The sequence below is a fragment of the Macaca nemestrina genome, chromosome 14, assembly GCF_043159975.1.
Source record: "Macaca nemestrina isolate mMacNem1 chromosome 14, mMacNem.hap1, whole genome shotgun sequence".
Taxonomy (NCBI): Eukaryota; Metazoa; Chordata; class Mammalia; order Primates; family Cercopithecidae; genus Macaca; species Macaca nemestrina.
The window spans coordinates 92,544,444-92,569,076 of record NC_092138.1 but is presented as its reverse complement, the minus strand read 5'-3'; the positions used below and the strand labels follow the sequence as shown (position 1 = coordinate 92,569,076).

Below are 24,633 nucleotides of genomic sequence, written 5' to 3'. Positions count from 1 at the left end.
TCCCAGGGGCTATGGGGCGGGCTGAAAGTTCCAACCCTTCAATCCTGCCTTGGTCTTTTCTGTGACCCCTTTCTGAAGCCACCTAGGGGCTGCCAGCTATCAGTCAACTCATTAGCATATAAGTAGACGTCACTTTAGAGAATCTAAGGATTTCAGGAGTTGTGTGCCAAGAAATCAAATACTGTACATATTTCCCAATGTCATACCCTTCCATATTTACCCTTACACATGGCCAAGGACTTGCTTCTAAAATCACTGATCTATCTAGGTCCCATCTCTTCTTAAAATCCTTCCCAGCTATCTTCAGGATCAAGTCCACACCCTGCTGCCTTCCTGCTACCTTCCCCTCTATTCCTTGTACTCTCCAGGCCCAACACACAGCCGCCCCATGCCCGCGCCCAGTGATACCCAACTATCTGGCGTGCCCACAGCCCTTTCCCTCCCTCAAGGGAAACTTCACCTTCACCCTGTGGCGCAACCAACTCAGTGGTGCCTTCCTTGAGCCCTGGTGGAGTCCTCACTCCCTTCTCTGTTCAAGCACAGACCCTCTAAGGTGAGGTCTGTTGACCCATCTGTATTCTCAGCCAGCAGGAGCCCCTGAAAGCAGGGATTGGTATGACTGTCCCCTGCTCCCTGCCCACAGCAGAGCATACACAGAGGAAGCACACAGGAAACAATGGCTGGAATCTGCTGCATTGGGTACCCCAGGGTCAGAGGCCAAATCTAAGGGTGACCCTGGGCAGTGGAGTCTCCTGGAGACAGACCTGACCATAAGCCCCCGAGCCAGGTCAGACCAGGACCCGCCAACTGGCTCTCCTAACCTGGCTCGTTAGGGGAATATGGACACTGCCAGGCCCAATCTTTCCATGGATGCCTGACAATGGCTGTGTCGAGAATCACAGGAGATGAAGTCATCGCTCCCAGAAATAGGCTGATTAAGAAGACGTGACGGCAACGCAAACAGCAAGGCTGGACACACACACACACATACACACATGCACACACACATACTCACTCACCATGTGTTTCTCCACCCTGGGAAGCTGGGCCAGGCCTGAGCTCCTCTGGGAAACAGAAATCGTGCCAGGAACCAGAGCCAGCACAAGAAGCCTGGAGGCAGCTGGTCTTTGGGAGTGGCTGGTGCCGGAGGTGCTCTCCTCAGAGACTGTCTTGCAAGGGTTCCCCGTCCTGACCCTCACTGAAGTCCCTGACCTGCCCCTCGCCCTCTCAGACCCCCATGGTTCATCCCCTCCTTGGCCTCACCCCTCAACTCCAGGGTAAAATCCTACCCACCTTTTTGGGCCCCCTCCCATTCCTGTCCATCCTAGATTCTGGGACGGTGGGACCGTCTAACTGGCTGAGACAGGGCTCAGAAGCCACAGACACTGGGTTAAAATCCTGGTTCTGTCCCGCTGCAGCTGTATGACCTTGGGCTAGTAAATCCACATCTTCTCTGAGCCTAGTTTCCCCATCTGTAAAATGTAGACGGCAATGTGTCCACATTATGGGGTACGATTAAATGTTTGTTTGTTTACCAACTTTCTGTCAGGCCCTATTCTAGGTGCCAGAGACACATCAGGGTACAAGACATAAATGTTCTACTCGCATGTGGCGTGCAGTCTAGTGTGGGAAAAGTACACGATGTATGTAATAACATCAAATGAATTCAAGAGCTGGGGACAAATGCAGAGCCGGGTCCAGACTGGAGGGTGGGAGGGGGCTGTGTCTGACCGGGTGGTTGGATTAACACTTGAATGAAGTGGGGGAGCAAGCCACACAGGTATCTGGACAAAGTGTTCCAGGAAGACAGGAAGAGGGAACAAGGACACAGATGTGTGCTGGAGCTCTCCTGGGGCAGGGAATGGGGAGGGGTGCGGGAAGTGCAACTGGAAAGGTAGTCAGGTGCTGCCCACTCAGGGTCCACAGGAAGGAACCTGAGTCATAACAAGTGAGTCCTGGGCAGAGAACAGACTGAAAGGGGAGCAAGGGTGAATACGGAGAGACAAGTCTAGGGCTCAGTGCAGGGTCCAGTAAGGAGCCGTGAAGGCAGGACACAAAGCACATAGCAAGGGTGTGTCATCTCAAGCGCCAGCACAAGGGAATCCTCAGTAAACAATCCCCCGTGTTGTCCCTGTCACTATCCTCGTTACCATCAACATCCTCATCATCCCCAACATGGGCCCAGGCTCTGCTGCTCCCAAGGCAGAAAGACTGTCAGGCAGACCTGCAGAGAAGCCCTGGGAAGTGGGCAGGGCTCCCTGCCCCATTTGACTGATGATGAAGTACCTTGATCAAGGTCCCCCAGCCACAATGGGCAGGGCCAAAGTGCCTTAAGCCAGTGCTCCACCTCGAGTGGGCTCCCCAGCCTAAGCAGACAGATCTTCACCATGCGCCCTCCTCTCCGCCCTGCCCCCGGGCCCAATCCTCAACCAGCTCTGTGTCTTCATCCACACAGGGCCTCTATGGGGAAAACACTGTACTCTAAATGAAACAACAGCTCCAAGTGTCTGCACTGCACAGGTGTCAGTTCTTTCCCACCCAGTTCCTTGCTTGCTGAGCAGGAGGTGCTGCAAGCCCCATCAGGTGAAACCAGGGTGGGGAGACTTCCTCCCAATCTTAGCTTACAACCCGCTTCCTCCAGGGCTCCCCTGAGCCCAGGCCACACTCCTCCTTGGACCTGGCTCCTGGCTGTCCCCTGTTCTGAGCAGCAGGGAGAACCGTAGGTAGAGACAGTCTCATCAGGGGTGGCAGGCACCTCTCCCACCCCTGACTGGGAGCTCCTCCAGGGAGGCAGGGACTGCAGCTGATTCCTGTCTCTGTCCCCAGGGCCAGGCACGGGTGAGCAAGAACAGAAATAACTCAATCCCGAGGGTCCCTTGGGGGAGCCCTGTATGCACTCGAAGCCCTCAGCCAGCCAGCCTGCTTGTTGCCTCCCCCTCTGCTGGCTGAGGCAGCCCATGGCCTGAGTCTGTGTGGCACTGCTGGGAAAAGACCATGCCCTCTTCCTTTCACAGCCACAGACTCAGTCTATGGAGGGCCACCCAGCCCCACTGCTATGGGACTAAAGGCTGTGGGTGCTGGGAGAGAGGGCTCTGGGCCGTGGCAGCTAGGCTCCCTCAGCCCTTCTGCTGGCCAAGGAAGCAGGAGTATGCTGGGTGGCCTGTTCCAGGCACAGGGACATAGATAAGATCATTTCATTGGCCACAGAAAAGTCTGTAGAAAAAGTCCCCTACAAACAGTCCACCGTGGCTTTTGGTGGGGTAAGAGATTCCATGGTGGCAGTGGCACAGAAGTTTTGTTACTTTTTGCTTACTTAGTGCCTGGAATTTGGTATTCTATACTTGCAATTTTTTTAACTTATCTTTTTTTGAGACATAGTCTCATTATATTGCCCAGGCTAGACTTGAACTCCTGGGCTCAAAAGATCCTCCTGCCTCAGTCTCCCAGGTAGGCCTATAGTCATAACTTCCCTTTTTCTGTTTCTTCCCCCTGTCTGCCACTCCCCCCATGATTCACACGAGTTTCTTCTTCAGACCTACCGGCTGTCTGTGTGGCTGTCTACTCCACCAGTCGGTGGGAGCCCTGGGCTTCAGTCACCTCTCTGGCCCAAGACCCTACGTACAGCAGGGGCTCAATGAAAGTTTCCTGGACAAATCTCTGGGACAATCTGAAGGACCATTTCTGCAGGTGATCATTTAGAAGAAACTCAAAGGTGGATCAAGGGGGGAGTGGCAGATAGGGGGAGAAACTGAGAAAAAGGGAGAAGTCATAACTGCAGGCCCCGAACAGGAAGACACCCAGACAGGCTTTGGCCAGAGCCATTCAAACCCTCTGAAGAATGCAAGACCCCTGCAGGGGAGGAACAGGAAGAGGAGGAGGAGGGAAGAACCCCTTTCAAGGGTTTAGGTGTTCCTGCGAAGGCCCTCCTGGCCCAGCCCAGAACCTGAAGGAGCTGCTGGCCGGCAGGAGAGCAAACGCAAATGGCAGGGGAGGTCACATGCACGTGTGGACACTGGAGAGATCGACAGCCCCCATTCCATAGCTTTCCTAGAGATCAGGATCATGTGTCCTGGAGGTTTCTCTTAAATACTCATGACCCTTCTTCCCTGAGCTCTTGCCTGGCCAAAGCCTCATTTATGTGACGTTGGGTAAACACTGCTGGAGGGGTGGACACAGCTGGAGGCTCTCAGGGCAGCCTGGGTCAGGCCTGCAGCATATCTGCATGTCCAGGGCGTGCAAGGCTTTCATGACTGGGCGGGGCCCCATCAGTTCCGCCCATGGCTTCCCAGTCCCCAACTGCCCTGAAAATGCTCAGGCAGATTCCCACCACCACTCCTCTGTCCAGGTGCCCCCTCCCCAGGAAGGCCTTGCCTATTGCCCTCTGCCCATCTGGGTTTTATCCAACCTTTAAGATAAAGGTCTTTAACTAAAGAGTATGAGCTGTATTTGGTCAACATTCATGTTTTGTTTAGCCCACACAGTGTTGACATTTTTAAGTTTTGAATCAAATGCCAACATTTAAAGATGTGAAATTTTAAAATGTCACAAAAAAACCTCTAGATTTTTGGCTTCTCTTATAAATCCAAAGGCCTGCCACCAAATGCCCAGTGCCATGGTGCAATGGCTGCTGCCCCCCTTAGCAGAACGTGTACTCTCTAGATGGCCACAGGTGCCACTACAGTGGTGGACTGTCACAGCAGGCAGGACATGGCAGGACCCACAACACATCAGACCTCCTCCCAGGATCCCACTCAGTGGCTGGCACACAGCAGGGACTTGCTTATTGTTTGTGGAATAAAGAATAAATACACAGTCCTTCACAGTGCCCAGGATTTCCTGAGCGCTATGCTGCTTCCCTGAGAGACTCCCACAGCAGAGATGGAACAATGCCCTTCACTCCCGGGGTCTTGGTCCCACAGCTGGGCACACCTGCAGCAAGACACTGGGGTGAGCCTTCAGGCTGCATCCAGATCTCCCCATTGTTATTTCATCTTTACATCAAAAGTTGTGCCACCTAGAGCCCAGTCAAAGTAAGAGCAGTGATCCTGGCACCTTCCTGCCTTCTAAAAAAGGTGGCCGGATTTCTCCCCAGCCCGTGGACAGTGATCCCCAGGACTTTTGTTAAACTGAAAAGCAGAAATTTGGCAGCAATAACTCACAAAGCCAAGGTTTCCTCAATGCCCGCCTGCAGGAGGTCTGCCCCTCTTTGAAGCTAGTAACCAACTCTTCCCTTTTTCTTTCGAGTAAATGAAACCCCACAGGGTTTTCAAGGTCAGAGTCACATTGGCAGGAAGGGTTCTCTTTGTTCTCCTGCCTCTGACTTACCCCAGACACAGACAATTGTCCCCAACCACCAGGTCCTTGGTAGTGGAAGAGGAGGCCCCTGCTCCTGCAGGGTGGAGCCCTGAGGATGAGCCAGGTGCCTACTGCAGCCCCCAGGAGCCCTGCTTCCTGGGATATGGATTCTCTATTGGCCTGGCTTCCCTGCCAGCCAGGGTGCTCTCTCTCTCACTCACAGGGGTTGGAAAGAAATAGCTGTCAGCCTCCAGGGTGTGCTTATGGCCCAGGGAGCAGGAAGTGGGCAGTGGCTGGGCCTGGTTCTGCCCCTCCCTGTCTGACAGATGTGACCTGAGGCTACAGCCCTCCTCTCCCTGAGCTTCAGTTTCCTGGTTTGGAAAATGGGGAAATAAATACCTGATCTGAGACAATCAGACTCCTGAGGGGACTGGGAGGAGCTTTGTGCATCATAAAGTGCCATGCCAAAGTTAATTATTCCAGGGCCTGGTACAGTACCTGGCATGCAGTAGGTGCTCAATGTATCGTTCATGGTACAAACATCTACGGGGCACCTGTGCTGGGCCAGGCTGTATGCTAGGTGCCAGAGGCGCCTGCGCCGGGTCCACAGGAGATCTGCCATTCAACGAGGCACACAGACAACTGCCACACCCTGAGAACTGCAAGGAAGTAAGGACCGAAATGCTATGGGACCCAGACACGGGGGCGAGGCGCTCAGGTCTTACAAGAGCCCCACCTTTTGCCTTCTGGGCAACAGAGGCCAGAGTTGGAGCTGCCTAGCTGTAGGCTGCCTGGCATTCTACCCATTTTACGACAGGGCCTAGTTGGAGAGAGTTGCCAGGCTTGGTGAACAATCAGGTTCACTGAAGGTATCCATGTGCACCTGGACACATACCCAGGACCTAACAATGAACCTGTTTTGAGACATAGTCTTATTATATTGCCCAGGCTATACACTCTCTTAATGGCCCCCACACCTGCTTGGCGAGTAGACTACAGGGTCCCTGCCCTGAGAGGAGCTGCCACCCCATCCCAAACAGGTGGTGGCCACCAGAGGACTTGAGAATTATGTTGCTGGTGGTTCATATTCTGTCTCTGCCTCTTACTAGCCCATGAGACCTTGGTCAAGCTACCAAACCTCTCTGCATCTGGTTTTCCCATCTCTAAAACAAGCACACCTCTCAGGTCACTGTAAGCACTAAGACACGAAGCACCTGGCACAGAGGGATGCTTATCCTTGGGCCTTCCCTCCCCTACTCCAATCTGGCACACACACGGGTCTGGGTCAAGCCTCTGACCAGCTCACCTTCTCTATCTCTGCCTCTCCTTAGTGCTGGCTCCTGCCCTTCCCAATGATTCCTCACCTTCCCAATGCTCCAGGCCCTTTCCCACCTCTCACTGTAGTCTCAATAACTGTTCCAGGAAGAGAGTAAGGTTTTCATCCTCTGAGCACTAGACTCATGGGGTTCCCTCTGCCTAAATGCCCTTCCCTGCCTTGGTTATGTGATGAACCCATGCTCGTTCAAGTCTCAACTCCTGTCACTTCTTCTATGAAGTCCTCCTGGATTCCTTGAGAGATGGCCTGACTCCTCCCCCAACCCCCAGCAGAGAGGCACAGAAGCAGCAGGCCAGGGTCTCCAACTCCTTACATGTCCTTGGGTACGTCCCCTCCTCATTCCTGGCCTCAGTTGCCCATCTGTAAAGGGATCACTATGACTTCTCATCCTAAGGCCCTGGGAATGGGCTTGGTCATGTGGTCTACTTTTGGGGGAGTAAGAGGACCACAGCCAGGTTTGCCCGGAGGTTCTGGGGAGGTAGGAAGGAGCTGGATTCTTGCTTTGTTCTATCAGTGAGGGCAGGACATGTATATATCAAGAGATCCCATCCAGTGTCCTCATGAAGCCCCCCCTTGCTACCAGGTGGAGAGAACCCAAAAGTGAAGCACAGAAATCAGGCACAAAAGATGGGGAGCAAAGTGAAGGCCTTGAAGTCTGCCTGGGACTGGGGGAGGGGGAGCAGAGCCAGCTTTAAGGCTTTAAGCAGAAGAAGCTAGGATCTGAAAGATAGGTATGATCAAAGTAGGAATCACAGGGGAAAGAGAAGGCGGCATGCCAGAGAGGACACAACACGAGCCAGGGAACTCCATGACACAATCCTGGCTAACTCATCTCCTGCACTTGCTCTTCACCAGGTGCTGCTAAGCATTTAGCTGCAGATCCCATTTACTCCTCTTGACAATGCTATGAACTGATACTCTCCCCCATTTTGCAGAGTTAGCTAAGTTCTCTAAAGTCACAGCTGACAAGTGGCAGAGCTGGAATTTCAACCCAGCATTTGCCTGCAGTGTTCTGTGGGTCAACAGAGGAGACCAAGGCCTGGTGGCTCAGGGTGACGCAGGGTAAGGACTCAAGTCTGGAGACTCCCAAGGGACTTGTTAAGTCCTCGAAGTCGGGTTTTGTTGTCCCTGCAGATAGATCTTGAATGGCACCCAGCCCATCCCAGCGTATGTTGATGACATCCCTTGGGGGTGACCTCACCCACACATGGGGATATGCAAGCAGAGTCCAAGGACCCCCACCCACGCCTCCTTTGCACCATCTGCCTGAGTGCTGCCTGAGCTGCTGCGAGCAGCCAGCGAGTGAGTGAGTGAGCAAGCACCTTGGAGGGCGTGAGGGAGCTGGGAGAAGGCAGCCAGTCAGGAGCCGCGGCTGCCGGCAGCCACACAGACGGGCTGACGCAGAGCTGTTGCCAGGGCAGGCAGGAGAGTCTGCCTTCACAGGGAGAGGGACTGAGGATAGGTCACTCTCTCCTGGGCCACCAGCATGTCCATCCAGGGCCTCCCCACCAAGAGCCTGGCCATTCTGAAACCTCAACACATAAGGACAGCGGCCCTGCAGGGAGACCACCAGCAAGGAAAGCCATTGAGACAGAAGGCATGGTCACACCTGACATGCCAGAAACAAGAATGTCACAATGCGGCCCAAACAGGGACCCTGGCTGGGGGCTAGAGGCTTCTGGGCCAGGAGTTTCAACAACCCAGGCTCAGCTTGCAGGACACCCATCACTGTGTGGTACCTGCCCTCCCCCTGTACCAGGAACAGCAGGGAGTCCAGGACTGGAGAGGGAGGGGAAGAGAAAAAGAAGGGAGAGGTGGTGCTCAAAGGAGAATGGTCCCAAGAAGGCAGGACCCTGACTGGACTCTCACCTGGGCCTCTTCTCAGTGCCCGGCACGTGGCTGCCATGTGGCAGGGTGGGGCACGGAAGCCAGAACTGTGGGTAACGAGGAGTAAACATGCCAGGAGGGGCAAGGGGGGCAGGTCAGGATGCCCAGGGCACTGCTAAGTGGTGTGCTGTCCATTTTGCACACGTACTAAGGTCAATTACACACGGTATGATAAACACACGTGTGTGACCCAAGTGAATCTACCCAGGGGTGGATTATCAGGATCCACATGCCAGGGGTAGCTACAGCAAGCCCATTAAATCGTTTTCTGTAAAACTGCACCAAAAAGTATGCAGTGTTTCCTTTCATGTGTAGAAATGTGCTTCTGCTAGTACAATGACTGGCTTTTAGCTAGCTGGATAAAAAGGCCTTGTGAGCACCACCATCCTGTCTGTACCTGCCCTAAGATTCAGGCTAAGCAGCAGGCCAACTCTTAGGAAGTCACTCAGAGTCCAGAATTCTGCTTGCCCCAAAGTCCCACCACTTAGAAGATCCTGGCCCTTGAGTCGATGTGGAAGTTGGTAATTCGTACCATGAGGACTGTGTAGCATCACCTAGGGATGAATCCATGGTGCAAAGTGCTTCTCTGAGGAGTTCTCTGAGGGCAAGATCCCCCCAGGGCTGCCCCAGGCTCACAAGAGACCCCGGCCCATCTTCATGAGTGCTTGCTATGACACATACATGCACAAGGCCCAGCTCCGTATGAGACTTGCCTTCACTGAAACAGTCTTCCTGATAGATGCTAGGAGCAAAAGAGACAGAGTTCCAACTCACCACTCATCATTAGAGGCTACAGAAATTCACCAAATAACCTGACAACAGCAAAGCTGCCCCTTTGACTTAGCGGGGAGAGAGACTACAGGGTTGACCATGGGAAACATGTGGCACTGAATTACCACACCTACCTTGGCCCCATGGCTCCCATCTTGGTCTTTGGCCAACCTGGGAAACTTGTTTCCCCATCACATTCCTGGGCCTCAGGAATGTGGCTCCTGGCCTCCTAACAGAAGAAAGCAGAGCTCTGGGTACCACCCACAGGATGCCCACTGGTGTCTCCTGAGAGCACACTGGGGTGCTGGGATGGGGATGGATCCCCTCTATACTCTCAGGGCCAGTCCCTCAGGGCTCTGCTGTTTATGTGAAGAACTAAGCAGAATTATTTTGGAAATGGAATCTGAGCAGGATAAAGAGTTGGGCTCTGCAACCAGCCCACATAAACACTTAGCCTCTCGCCAGGAAGGGCTGCAGTTCATATTTCGCAAGGGACAGGGCACAGCCAGTCAGACCTGAGTTTGGGATGAAACTCAGCTTCCGGCCAGTAGCAGCAGCGAAGCATCCCAGGCAGTTCCTGCCTCACCTGGGGTTCAGCTGAGCACCAGGCTCTGCCCTACAAGTGGCCCTAGGGGCACAGTGTGGCCTGGCTCCCCAAGCTGGCAGCAGGCAGTGTTACATCCAGCCCAGGAAGATAAAAGCATTCCCCACTACCACCATCCCTTGGAGGCCTATGACCCTCTCAGAGAGGGGAGAATCCAGAGCTGCTAACTGGGGATCTCAATACTTGAGTGGGTCTCAGAATCACCTGGGGCTTATCAGGAATACAGATTCCAGAGCCCCCCTTAGACCTGTGACCCTGACCCTCCCAGGGTGGGGCTCCGGAATCTTTTTACCAGGTTCTCATGGCACTGTGATGCTCAGCTACAACCAGGCAAAGTGGGATGCCTCTGGTGCTCCTTCACAATGCCCACAGGAAATGCCTGGACTCTTCTTATCTGCTGCTGCCATTCCTGAAACCTTGGGAAGTTTACAAGGACTCACAAGCACTGTCCTTACAAGCACCTTCAGGTGACCATACCTCCACCCACCTCTGCAGACAACTGATAGGCCCCGCCTGATGACAGGCCAGCTGGGATTAGAGGCAGAGAATAAACCGACCCATTTCATGGGGAGAGAAGTGTGTTATTTACAGAGCCTTTTGAAAGAGGAGTCATTAGTTGACTTGGCATTTTGATCATCAGAAAACTACCCGAGTCACATTGTCATTAAAAGGAAGCAAAGACCTGAGAAAGCAAAGAGGCCTGGCTGTGGCTGTTGAGGGTGCCCCCTTTCTAGAGTCCTATAACCCTCTCGCTCAGAAGGCTCTCAGGCAACCACCATGCAGCCCCCTGCCCTGCAGGAGCAAGGTCCTCAACCCTAGCTAAAGAGACACTCTCAGGGCAGCAAGTGCCAAGGCCAGCTCCCTGGAGCGGGGGGGGGGCATGCCCCTTGGCATGGGTTCCCCACGTTCAAATCTGGACTCCGCCATTTAAGGGTTCTATGACCTCCCGCAAGTCTCTTAACCATCTTCAATCCTGGTTTCCTCGCTTGTGAAATGAGAAATATCCATTTCTTAGGATGGTCGGAGGGTTAGGGCCATAGAAGTCCACTGGCAGCCCCTCCTAGAAGACCCACTGGGTCTGCACGAGTTCTCCCACTGCCCAGAAGGTTCTTCCCTGAGAGCTCAGCTTACTCCTTTTGTCGTTGGGGAGGCCACTGCCACCACCTCCACCAGATGAAACCCTTCAGATCTGGGCTCTCACTGCCTTCAGGACACACATCTTAATTGCAATTACACAGTTACCTGTAAGACAATTGCACTTCAGCCTGTGTCCTCCACTAGGGGAGGAGCTGGGGCTGGTTTTGCTCATTTGCATCCCCCAGCTTAGCACTATGCCTGGCACGTAACGGGCTCTAACTGAAGAGTATCCTCTCCTTTGAGACCAGGCTGTCAGAGCGCCTATCCCACTGTTGGCTCCTGACTTCATCACTCAGCAACTCCTGAGTCCAGCCTCTATAATACTTGAATTGGTGCCCCACCCTAAAAGGGAGGCTCACAGCACCAATAGCTGCCTGCCTGTCTCCCTGCTGCTTGGGACTCGGCCTTGCGTGGCTCTCCAGATTTCACGTAGTAACACCTTCTCAGAGTTTCGGAAGCAAACCAAAGTCATTTGTCAACTATTTTCTCCCATTAATCTCACAATGCATTTGCTATTTTCCCTCCATAATGACTCATTTAGCAGCAACAGAGCAATTAGGCAGACCACAGAATATTGATTTTCTAAGTAGGAGAAATGTCAGCACAAACATCACTTCATGTCTGCCTTTGGCCATCTCTTGCTTATATGATGAGGTGGACCCTGGGAAGACTGGGTTGGATGTGCTGACAGGTTGTGGGATCTCAAACAGAAAAGCAAAAGCACGGTGTGTGAGAATGTGAGTATGTGTGTGTGACGACAGAATGACATGATCAAATTACCACGTAACACGATCCCACATAGACCTCAAAACCCTGGGAGTTAGGCGCCACAATCTTGGTGCCCATTTGAAAATGAGGAGACAGAGGGTCAGAGATTAGGTGACTCGTCCCAGATCACGGAGGAAGTTGGGGCATCGGATCTGGACTGGGTACATGTGTCAGCAGAGCAGGATTCTGTTCATCAGAGAGCCCCCATGTGGCTTGCTTTAGGACCAGAATGGAACTGTTGGGTGTGGCAATGCAGTACCTTTCATGGTGTATGGTATAACCCAAGGAGATTTTTGAGATATAAAACAGTTGGCCCGAGTCCTGAAGTCACATCTTAGCCCTGGTGCAGCTTCTAAGCCCAGCTGCTGTGAACAAGTTCACCCCAGGCTCCCCTAGTCATCCACCAGCCTTGTCCAAGAACTCTCAGAAAGGCCTGGAGAAAGACAAGCCAGCTGGACCCCCCTGTCCCACTCCATCACCCCTGCACCACCACTACTGGCCCAAGTCGAGTGCATACCCAGTTCCTGGGGTACCTCAAATATCCTCACCCTATAACAAGAGGGCAGGAGAAGGAAAAGGGTGAGAGTTGGAAGTGGTGTGATAAGCAGGCATCTGGCGGTTTTAGGCCCCTATCTATGAATGGCTCTAAAGCCAGGCCCCACAGCTTGGAAACCCTGAAGGAAGGCTTCGCTCACTCCTGCCTCCACCCCCCAGACACTCCAAGCAAGCTAGGAAGGGTGCTTTCAGAGCAACAGGTCCGAAGGCCCCACCCCAGCCAATATACTGACATTTATCCAGGGAGCAAATGGTTTCTTGGTGGCCAAGAGGAAAGAGCTGAAAGCCCAGCTGGCAGATGTGGGTTTAAATATCAACTCTATGTGCCTGTGGGTGAGACAATTACCCTCTCTGGGCCTCAGTTACCATATCTATAAAATGGAATAATCCCTGCCCTGCCACCTTCCCAGCTGGTGTGAGGGCCATGTGGGGAATGACAGGGTGACCCATAAATGCTGGCTGGGGAAGCTCCTCAAAGGGGGACATTTCCAAGAGTTGGCACTGTCCTCCAAGGGAAGGGGCCGCTCCAGATGGAAAGAGCTCCCCATTGCTGGAGATGTGCCAACACTGGAGTGCCGGTGTGGATGGGAAGCAGAGCATCCTGTACCCCCTCCCATGGGCTCAGACACACACTGGCACATTAAAGCCTCTAAGGAACCATGCATCAAAGAAACTGACTGACTTGGTTCACTGGACGTTGCCCTGACCTGTTTGGACTGTGGAATTCCCTCATTCCAAGCACCCATTAACATCTGTAAGAATATGTTCAGTGGAACCCATTTAAGAAATACTCCTATAGAAGGTTTGGAGCAAGGCCTTTCAACAGTACTCGTGGTGTGGTGAGACTCTAGGACTTTCCCCAATATCAACTACATGGTGGGGGCAGGCCTACCCCTTACTCTCCTTTCTAGCATGATAGGGAGACAAGGCCATGTGTCAGAGGGAAAACCCACATCAATGAAACACCATCAAAAGGGATTTAGAAATCTCAAATAGGAATCACTCCCAGGCTACCTCCGACTTTAACAAGCCCAGAAACTGGGAGGGATTGAAGAAGGCCCCCAAACAGAAATACCTTCCCCGCCCCTACTTGTCTGAAAATTGGCCCTCATTGCTCTTACCCACTGCATAAGCAGTGATCCCTTTGGGCTGCCAGAAAAGAGGGCTAAGTCCCCAAAACAGCTGATCACGCTTCAGAGAAAAAGGGTTAGTGGGACCACAGAAAGCAGAAAGAATAAGAATACTAAACCATCTGTGTGCTAGAAAACCCATGTGTGGATCGTGGAAGAAAGCACGCACTACCCCCACCTGCCCTTTATCATGCTATGGGAGCCATATGGACACACCAGAGCTGGCCCCCAACCCAGGGCCCTCTCCTCTCTCTGGAGGCTCCATGCCAGGAAAGGCAGAGGAGTCCGGGAACCATCGGCTCCCCTGGAAGAGCTCCGGCAAACCCATCCATGGCAAACCCATCCATAATGGTGCAGACTTTGCTCCCAGCAAGGGCAGAGCTTTATTAATTATTCAGGGGACATTGCAATTATGCAAATCTGTGGGCAGCCTCTGCCCGACCACTGCCTTCTGCAGAGGGAGTCTAGAGGGGAATGGGGAGGCCCAGAGCTCAAGCTGCCAGGTACACGGGAGCCACCCAGCCTGCAAAAAGGGGAATAAACCCCCACACCCTAGGCCTAGGCTCGTCCCAGACAAACCACCTCCCCACAGAGGGCTCTCTGACCAGAGCCAGGCTCCATCCCACACACAGGAGGGCTGGTAGCTGCTTTGAGGAATGATATTGAGAACCTGGGATGCCTTTTTCCAAATACATATGACCCACTACCTGTTGCTGAGCCAGCAATGCCATCATTCAGGGCTTATTCCTGCAGATATGGCAGGGAACACTTCCAGAGTTTCCTCCAAAACATGCTTCTGAGGAGACATAACACCTCAAAAGAATGTTTACCAAATAATGTTCTGCAAAATACAACTGCTCCACAGATGTTAACAGCTGCTCCTGGGGTTGGGGGACAGGAAACCCTGGATTAAACAAAGCAAAACTGACTTGTTTATTGTAGGACCTCTCAGGGCCTTTAATCTCCTGGGTCACAAATGATTTCCCAAGAATGAGGAAGCAAAATTTGAGGACGGAAAATGCATTTGAGCACACAATCACCCCACTGGAGTCTCACCTCCAAGAACCTCTGGAACTGAGTTTGAGAAACTCTGGACAGACTGCTCCCCAGTCCTATTTGGACTATGGAATTCTTTCATCCCAAACACCCATTAACATCTCTAAGAACAGGTGTTCCATGGAACCCAGCTCGGGAAAACACTCGTGTGGGTGCTCTGAATAATAAGCAGCAGAGGTACGAAAGGCAACAAGGCCTTTCAAGTGCACCCCTGGCTTGCAGAGACTCTCAGACTTACTAAGTTCTCTGCCAGCTCCATTATTCCTTAATTCTGAAATTCTCTGGAGTAGGTTTTCCCTATCCTCAAACAACCATCAAATTCGTGGACTTTATGATCGTAGGGCAACTGAACAAGACCACCTCAGGCAGGCTGGATGGGCTCCAGGCAGAATATCTGGCCCTAGCACTACCACCTCCCCACGTCACGTTCAGTCCACAGAAGGCAGTTGACACCAGGGCAGTGTGGCCTGCAGCACAATAGGCAACCCCCTTGGTGAGTCTGCTGTAGTACTGCCTGGGGTGGCTGGGGGTTTCGGCACCAGCTTCACCCGTCTTCCCACAGATCCTGAGCAGAGGCTGGTGGGGGAGTCGCTGGCCACGATCATCATCACCCTGTTTGCCTTCACCCTCCTGGGTAGTGATGAAAGCCACCTCCATGTTCTGACCTTGGAGGAAGAGAAGTGCTATGGAAGGTCACTTAGCCTAGCCACAATCCCTTCTTCTACCTGCCCCACCTCACCCGGCATTGTAAGTCAACAGATCCAAATGCAGCCATAGCTCATCAGCTCTGCCCAGATGAAAAGAGGTATGGGAGCCCAGAACCCTAAGGGAGCCACAGAAAAAGATGCTTAAGAATAAGTGATAAGTTGCAAATAGGAGGGGAAGTCACTGATCCAAGCCTGCCCTTGCATCCTGATGACCCCATCTTAAGGCCTGCCTCCACCGCCACCCCTACCACCTCAGGACTTGGGCACCCACAGCAGCCCCCTGCAGAGCCCCTGGTGCCCTTGGGACACACTTCCAAACCGCCTGGCAGCAGCCACATTCTCTCACCTGTGGGAGACAGAAAAACATTCTAGAAAGAACTGGATGCAAATCCTGTCTATGCCACTCACCTGCTGTCCGACTCAGGGCAAGTGACTTTTACTTCTCAGAACCTCAAATTCCTCACCTATAAGATAGGGAGAGGGCAGTACTGTGGGGTGGTTAAAAACACTGATGTGGGAGCCAGACAGCTTGGGTTTAATCCCAGCTCTGCCATTTCCGGCCACACAACTCACGCCTCTTTGGCTGTGAACCAGGGACGGCAACAGTATATATCTCATGGGCTGCTGTGAGGGTGAAGCGAGTTCAACTCAGTGAAGTGCAGGGAGCAGGGCCTGGCACATAAGATGTGCTCAGCCATGTCAGCTAATACACTATAGAGGGCCCTGGCTGTGGATACAAAGAGATCTAGATTCTAAAGGCAACCTGAGACTAATCCTGGCTACATGATTTTATACTCTGAGGCCAGTTTCCTCACCTATAAAATGGGGGGAGGATAAAATGAGGGTAGTCAAGAAAATCAGAGACGATGCATATACAATGCATAATGCCTACCACACAGGTGCTTCTTAAGTGACCAAGTGGTTTATCAATCTGATCATTGACAGAACATGTAATGTGAAACAGAGCACACGAGCACAGGCCACGTAGAATGCTGCCTGATAGAGGCCTTACATAATGAAGCCAACCGCCTGGGTTTGAAACCCAGCTCTGCCACTTATGAGCTGTAGGACTTGAACAAGCTGCTCAGTCTCTCTGTGACTCTATTTTCTTCTCTGTAAAATGGGGATAGTAATAGCACCTACCCTTCAAAGTGCTACAGTAAGAATGAGCTGAACAAATGCACAAGTAAGCACCAGGCACAGAGCCTGGCGCATCCTGAGTGGCCACTCAAGGGCAGTGGGTGGGGCTATCACAGTGTCAGAAGCAGTTTGCCATGAACGGAGCAGGATGAAAGGCATCTCCGTCCCGCCCCACTACGATGGCTCCATTCTCCAACAGCTCCAGGGGCTTCATGACCTGAATGCAGTAAACCAAAGCCCAGGAAAGACTGGGCCAGCCCTGTGCCAGGAATCCTGGGCCCCGAGACATTAGTTTCCATTTTTGTTTTTGCTTTACTGAAATAGAGAATCTGAAGCTCAGAGGGAAGCAGTTGGTGGAGCTGAGCCTTGGGCCAGCTCTGGGAGACTGACTCAGGCACGCCTGCTATTAACCTCCACGGCAACTGGCGGTGTGGGGGACAGGATTTCAGAGTAAGGCAGCCCTAGGTTCAGATTCCAGCTGCCCGCCTCACAGGCCCAGATTCCCCATCACCTCCCACAACCCTAGCAGGTGCCGGGCCTCCTTAGTTGGGAGTGCAGCCCACCCCACCTGGCCTAGTCTCTCCAAAGACAGTTATTCTCTTCCCTGAGCCGAGATCTTCCAAGGGGTCTAGAAGACTTCCACTCTCAGGTGGGAGCTAAGGGTATCTGGTCCAGTCCTAAAATGCTGACTAGTCCTGTCCTGTGGAATTTGACTTGGCGGACCTTGAATTGCATTACTGCGGCTCGCTTGATCCTAAGCAAGTGGGTACACTTCCCTGAACCTCAGTTTCCCCACCTGCAACCAGGAAGTTAGTGAGAAGAGCGGGCCTTGGTGGCAAAGGTGGGATGAGCACTGGACCTAGAGTTAGGAGACAAGTTCCAGCTCCCCTTGCCTCTGCCCCTTCACCTCTCTGAGCCTCACCTACCTCAGGTGCAAAATGCAGATCAGTCACAAATGCCCTGACTGTTCCAAGCACCCTCAGGAGACCCAGGGCACTGGTGTGGAGGAGCTTTTCATAATGGGAGCCCAGTGCAAGCACCGAAGGGGGCTACTGATACTCCTGTGAGGAGGCAGAGGGTTTATTTCAAAAGGCGTCACAGCCTTAAGGAGAAAGGATATGACATGCTACTGGTGGGATCTTGACATCAACCAGGGAATGGACTTGCCTGGTTACTGGGTTTCCTCCAATGTGTGATTCTGGGCCACTCACACATCAGGTTTCAGTTTCTACAACTGTGAAATGGGAAACAAAAAGCCCTCTTGCTATGAGAAATCACTAAGAGTACAGCATAGGAAGTGCTTAGGCAAGTCACCAGCACACAGCTGGGGCACAATGCCTGCCCCTCTGCAAAAGGAGCAAACTTTGGGGAAGCAAGACCACCCCACCCAGAGAGTCTAATTCAGAAGATCCGGGGTAGTGTCCAAGAATCTGCATTTTATCAGGTGTCCTAAGCAATTCCTCGTCATACAGGTCCTCCTCTGCCCTGGGTTTCCAGTACAAGAGTAGGGATTTAGTCATAGCCACTTAGTTTACTGATGAAATGTGGCGAAGTTGGAAAGAGGGAAAGAAAGCACAGAGGAGAGTAAGGAGCAGAGGGGGTGGGGCTGAGAACAATCTATTAATCAATCTCCTCCCCAGCCAGAAATGGTAATTGTTGAGGCTCACACATCCTTCACCTGCTAACAATCTGCAGCTGCAATACCACGTTCTGATTATGAATGTCAAAAAGGCAGAGCATGAAATTAACTTCCCCTTAGTCAGTGGGCACAGGGAGACACTACACTAATTCACTGCCCTCGGTATGAAAACTCCCCATGACAACGTCGAATCAAATTAGGGCCCATGCTACCCTGGTGCCATCTCTATCTCTCCCCAGTGCACTCTTTTACAATCAGGCCCAGCCTGAAAACAAGGGCCCTGGTTTGTTCCAGAAAGGTCAGGGCGACAGGCAGGAGGTGATGGTTACCTGGGACAGTAGGGAGAAGGGCTCCTCTGCTCCCCCATGGGGGCTGCCCACTGAAAAGTGGAGATGGGATATCATTGTGCCAAGGAGTAACTCACTCCGCAGAGCATCTGATGCAGTAGTGTACCACTAGCCCCACCTGAGAGATGGGAAAACTGAGGGGGGCGGCAGAAGGGTGGAGGTGGCAAAAACCTGCTCAGGCTGCCTTTTGGGGAACCCCTAAAAAGTACAGTCTGAGGCTACCCACTGGTCCGTCTCTCTTAAAAAATTTAAGCACATTCAGTTATTCACTGGCCAACTCTAAATGCCTCCGGCACAGGGCACAAAGTGCTCTGTTAGTGCTTCCAAGCAGCCTATCGCCAAGGCAGTCATCAGCTGAGGTCTACAAGGGGATGACCCTACAGGTCTGCAGAACGAGGGCCTCCTAAGCCGACACAGGGAGGGGGGAAGGGAGGACTTATTCCTTGGCCTGCCCTCAAGATGGGGCCTGACCTCCAGCCTTGGAGTCACTTCTTACCCCTCCCCCAAGGAATTCTCAGGCAGGGTGCCAGGAACCTTTGTGGGTGGGGATGGACGTTGTTTCCCTCTCCCTCCCATAGGTTTTCACCCCATCGCCCATGTGGCCCACAGGAGACATCTGCTGCACGCTGGTGGCTTCCACAAGGACATGCATGTGTGCCAGGTGGCAGGTGGCATGGCCTGTATACACAAGGGAGGACAGCCATATGCCCACAGAGGCCAGAGATGCCCTCTATCTCAGGAGGGGATGGTAACACAGGCACACCCCAGCTGGGAGGGGAAACTTCCCTACCATTTCCATCACTATAATCTCCTGTGAGTTTCCAACCAGTCCTTTGAGATAGGTGGGTGGGCACAATCACTCCTCTTGATGGATGAGTGGAAGGAGGGGCAGAGAGGAACCATGGCTTGCCCATAGTCACACATAGGCAGGGCCTGACCAAGAGCCCAAGGAAGGGGTATGCAAGCAATCTCTCACGTCACACATGGGCCACAGAGAGCTCAGAGAGAAGCAGAGGGGAGGGAGCTGGGGCCTTGGTGGAGATTTGGCTGTGGGAAGCTGCCTCAGGTTCCCAGGCTCTGACTTGGGGGCAGCTTCCCTGCAGCGGTAGCCCAGAGGCCCCTGGAGGGGTGGGAAAGCAGAGTGGCTAGTGACTGTCCCTCCCATAGCCCAGGCCTTGGGCATGTCACCTGGCTGCTCCGAGGTTGGTACAGCCCCACCTCAGCCCAGGCTTGCTATCCACACCTTCTCACCCCATCCCCAGGCAGATGCTGCCCTGGACACAACTCACAGATGGATGCACTGATGGCCAAGAGACTAGAACCACCAGAGGTTCTTCGTGCAAACGGAGCTTTCACTCACCTACAGCCAATCACCACAAGGGAGCAGGCTGGCTGCTCAGAGCAGAGAGAAGCTAAGCACACCCTGCTACCCTGGAAGGAGTCACCAAGCCGACTGGGGGAGCTGGATGCTTTTCCCTCTTGCCTCTTTGGTCTCTTACGATCTCCTCCAGTTTTGTTATGTGGCCTTCTAAAACAGCCATCAATTAGAGCCTGGTAATTAACTTTCTGGTTCAAGTAATATTTTGCAAAGGAATTGCATTAAAGAGTCCATTTGCATATTCTAATACAGGGCCTGGAAATAGGCAGGGCTACCTGGAGGAGAATGGAAGCGGTCCCAAAGCACCCCTCAGGCCTGGCACCTGGGCCTGAGCTCTGCCTGGTAACTGAAGGTGAAAGTGGAGGCAAAGAGTTGCTGTCCGAGAAATTCTCCCCAAGAAGGTGGGGTGCTTATTCACACAACGGCCGGCTCAGTGTCCATGCATCCAGACAGAAAGTGCACACATGCACACAGGGATGCACGCAAGTGCTCAGAGAATATACTATACACACAGATACAACAGGGTATACGTACACAGACATGTACAAACAACTGGTAGATGTATACCCAAGAAGAAAACACACGATAATAACAATAGTAGACAACACTTATAATGAACACACAGATTGAATCGTATATGCAATTGCCTGTATTTGGCCTCCAAAAACAGCTACTTTACACAGTCTCACCCCATATGATGTGACCCAGGCACTGTTCCAAATACTTCACCTGTATTAACTCAATTAAATGCACAGACATGTACAAGGACATTAACATATAATATACACACCACTTCATGAGGACAGGTGCACACTTGCAACACATACAAAAAACGTACACATACATTTGCTTGTGCAGAGAAAGGCTTCTCCAGCCTTTCTTTGAGGTTTTGAAACCTCAGCCTTGCTGATCCCACTCTCACTAGCTAATTTCCACCGTTCCTAAAAATATTGCCCAGCTCGGATCTTGGGAAGGTACACAAGGGAGCTGCAGATCTAAAAGGAAGGCTATAAAAATGAGAAAGCAAAAAATAAATTGATTCTTCTATACGTCCAGGTCGTATTCTGTGGCTTTCCCCTTCCTCTCTAGAGATGAGACTCAGAATCATGTGCTCCTGTGCTGGTCAGCCCTGCCCCCAAAGGTGCCCATGGGGCTCAAGTACAATGCTGCAGTAGAGAGGGGATCTGGTTCCAATGCCTGGCTTCTGCATAGGCCCCACCTCCATGCCTTTGACTGTATGCCTCAGTTTTCCTGGCCATAGAACAACCCTTTCACTGCTTACCTACCCTACAGGGCAGAAGACCTCTTAAAGTGCTGTGTAAATACAGGGCCTCCTTATGAATGATGGGATTAGGAATTAAACCTGATTTACTTATGGAGCGGAGAGGAGGGGAGGAGAGGATGAAAGAAAAAGGGAGAGGGAGGAGGAGGGGAGAGCCAGGTGAGCCTTCCTTGCAGGTAATTAATGAGTTCCCTGTCATATCTCTTGGAAGGCAGAGGCTCATTTAACATACAGGATCCACCTACATGGGACCTCTCCAAGCTGAGGAAGACCAAACAGGGCAACCAAGAATCCTGCAAGAGGCTTGTCAGAACACTCAGGCAAAGGACAGGAACAGACAAGTCTCAAAAGAAGCACTGCCACTGGCCATGAAACTCAGGAAAGCACTATTCAATCACCAACAAGCAAATGAATGCAAATAATTAAATTAAAAAAATGCCCTTTTTCTGCCTATCCAAATGACAAAGACTTTTATTGATGACATCCAACATTTTGAAGGGTGTGAGGAAACAGGTAAATACTCTCAAAAATCACTGGGGAGGGGTATGAATTATTACAGGTTTTCGGTGGGTGACATTTTTCTAAGAAAAACCTCTAACTATTCATATTTTTTGACCTAGTAATTCTGTTTCCTAAGACTTTATCCTTTGGGAAAAATCGGAAACATAGGCAAAGATATTCAAGGATTTAAATCCCAGTGTCATTTTTAATCAAGAAAAACTAGACATAACCTAAATGCCTAAGTGATTAAAAACAAGTATGACCCAAACAGAAGATGGAACAATGAACTTTTAAAACTGATTATTAAAACACACGAGGGCTTTGCTTTCCCAGGTGTAGGCAGCAATCCCTAGGAAAATGTCTTGTGCCCTAGGTAATAATGGCTGTTTCTTATGTTTAAGGCAATAGCGATCCTTCTTACAGCTCGATTCACCTTACCAGGCACAGCAACATCTATTATCTCTTGAACCTCAGGATGAGGCCACATGATTGCTGATTATTCCCACACTGTGGATGAGAAAACTGAGGCTTACCAAGATGAGGTGACTTAAACTTACCAATATTAACTGAAAACCTATGACATATTAATCTAACCTCTTTCACGCATTAATTAAATTTTAGAAACATTTAAGAAATGTGCAAGACCCAGTGTTAAATGCTAAGGAAACAGCACTGAACCGGACAATTTCTATGAAAAGTATGCTAAATTTATTAATGTTAATGTCTTCAACGACATGATTATCATCATGCCCATTCTGCAGATGAGCAAACTGAGGCTTCGAAAGGTTACGTGACTTGCCCCAGGAATGCCTGGCTTCAAATCCAAAGATCACATGCATCCCATTACTCCTGGAAATTGTCTAAACTGCACTATCATCTTGACATCACCACATTAGACAGACTAGTCCCCAGAAAAAGGACCAGGCCCTCCCTGTCTATAGTAGGGGAGGGAACAAGGGCAAGAAACACCAGACATGGATGCCCAGCCCTGCCTGCACCTCCTGTCAGCAACCAAAGCAGGAAAATAGACCCTAACTTCCATTTCCCCTGTTTCTCATCAACCTTCTTCACGCTCCCTCCTCCAGGGACTGTCTCACCACAAGGGGCAGAATTGATTCCTGCCTACTCAGGTCCAGGTGAGGGTCCCTGGAAGCTGCCATCCCCAACATCCAAGTACTGTATCTCCCTCCCTAGTCCCATATCATTTGGAATTCCACCATTAGCAACTTTCAGGTGTGGGAACGCCAGCCAGCACACACATACTCTGGAAGGGGGAATCGATCCCTAACTCCACACAGAGCAGCCTTGCCTTCCTGCACCAAAGCTGCCTGCGTTTATGAGCTAAGCCCTGCACCAGGATGACTGGGAAGAGTTTGATGGGGGTACAGATGATTTAGAGTAACTACTGTGTAAGTTTAGACAGGTAGCATGCCAAAGGAGACACATTCCCAGCAGGTGTGGAGGGCTAGAGTCACCCAGAAACAGCGTCAGGAAAGACAAGGAATGAGGAAAGCATAATATTGCCAGCTGACCCTCCTAGATCCTCAGTAACATTAATAAATAAATGAATGACTTGGAAATTATCCTCTGGGCTGGCAGAACCACATCCTCTATATCACTTTTACCAACATTAAAACAGCCCCGTAAATGAAGCGGCAGCATTTCCAGTCTGCAAAATGAAGATGCTTTTGCCAGCGCACCTTTCACCTGGAAAGCGCTCCAAGAAGCATGTATTTCTGTTATCCAGGAGAAATGATCACCTGTCCTTGGTGCTTATTGCCAAAGCCTCTGAAGAAGAAATGAGTGTCTGAGGGACCCAGAGACTGTGGAGACCAGCTGGCAACCACCCCTGAGGCTGTTTCAGAAGAGTAAGTCCGAAGGCTTAAGCTTGTCCTACAGCCCCCAACCCCCAGAGCCCAGCTGTGCCCACCAAGCCCTGCCTGGCCTGACCCCAGCCTCACAACCAGATAGCAACCCTTAATCCCAACCAGCCAGGTTTGGCATCCCCACCCCTGAAACCAACTCCTTTTCCAGGGAGCCAAAAAAATCCCAGCACAGAACCAACTGGTTTCCAACCTCCAGATGAGAGAATTCCAGCGCAAAAAAACCACCTCCCCAACACAGCAGCTTTCGGAGCACACAGACAGCATTCAACAAAGCCTCTTCAGCAGCCATATAAACCAGATTCATCCAAAGTCAGAACTCAAGTGGCCACCCCAGAGTGCCCCGTGCCACTCATCTACATGGGAAGGCCATGGGGACCAGGGCTCCGGCTTGACCACCTAGAAGCCTGCACCCTCCCTCCCACTCCTGTCCCCACCCATTCACTGAGGCTAGCGTCTTGGCACTTACCCTCTCCCCAACCAGAGGCATGGCAGCCAGTGGGGGTCCCATGGAGCCAGGACACAACCCTTCCTCGCTGCTAAGCCAAGCCAGAGGCAGCCTGTCCTGCCCTCCCAGCCTTCAACAGCACAACCACACCACATCAGAGCAGGGAGAGGTACCGCTCCACTCATCCAGGTTTGGCCATGAGCTGGAGGGGCGGGCGGGGTCACCATAGCTGTTTTTACTCACTGAACTCCAAATAGGATGACTCCAGGGACAGCCCCAGAGAAATTTCTGCCCATCCATCCCAGCAGCAGCCGACGAATCTATTCCTAAGCAAAGCAGCAAATCAGGAGACCCCAGTCCTGGGAAAGCCTATTTCAGCTCCAAGGCTGGGTAGAGGGATTTCAAACCCAGTCTTTCTGCCTGTCCGTGGGAAATCTAGGCTCCCTTCCTGTGCCAGAGAAGCCACCAAGCCAGATTTTGTTTATAGAAAATTAAAAAGACAATTCCACACCGCTGCCAGTGACATTCTGCTCCAACCGCTACTGTTTCCTACCGTTTCCAGAAACAGGCTTGTAGTTTCACTCCCAACCCCCACTCTGCGCCCCTTCAGCATGTGGCAAGGCTGACCTGAGGCCAAGCAGGGCAGGACCTGCAGGAGGTCGTCTCGACCATGCCCTGACCTCTGGCTAGGGTGGCCAGCCAGCACTTGGCGGGGTACAGGCTTCCCGCTGTAAGGAGGTAAACATGACATGCATGCCGCCTGCTCCCG

At 51.9% G+C, this 24,633-nt stretch overlaps 1 protein-coding gene across 7 annotated transcripts in view; it reads right to left on the bottom strand.

Moving 5' to 3' along the window:
• DAB2I (DAB2 interacting protein) overlaps window positions 1-24,633 on the bottom strand; it is a 217,053-nt gene that overhangs the window by 58,615 nt on the left and 133,805 nt on the right. The window lies entirely within an intron of this gene.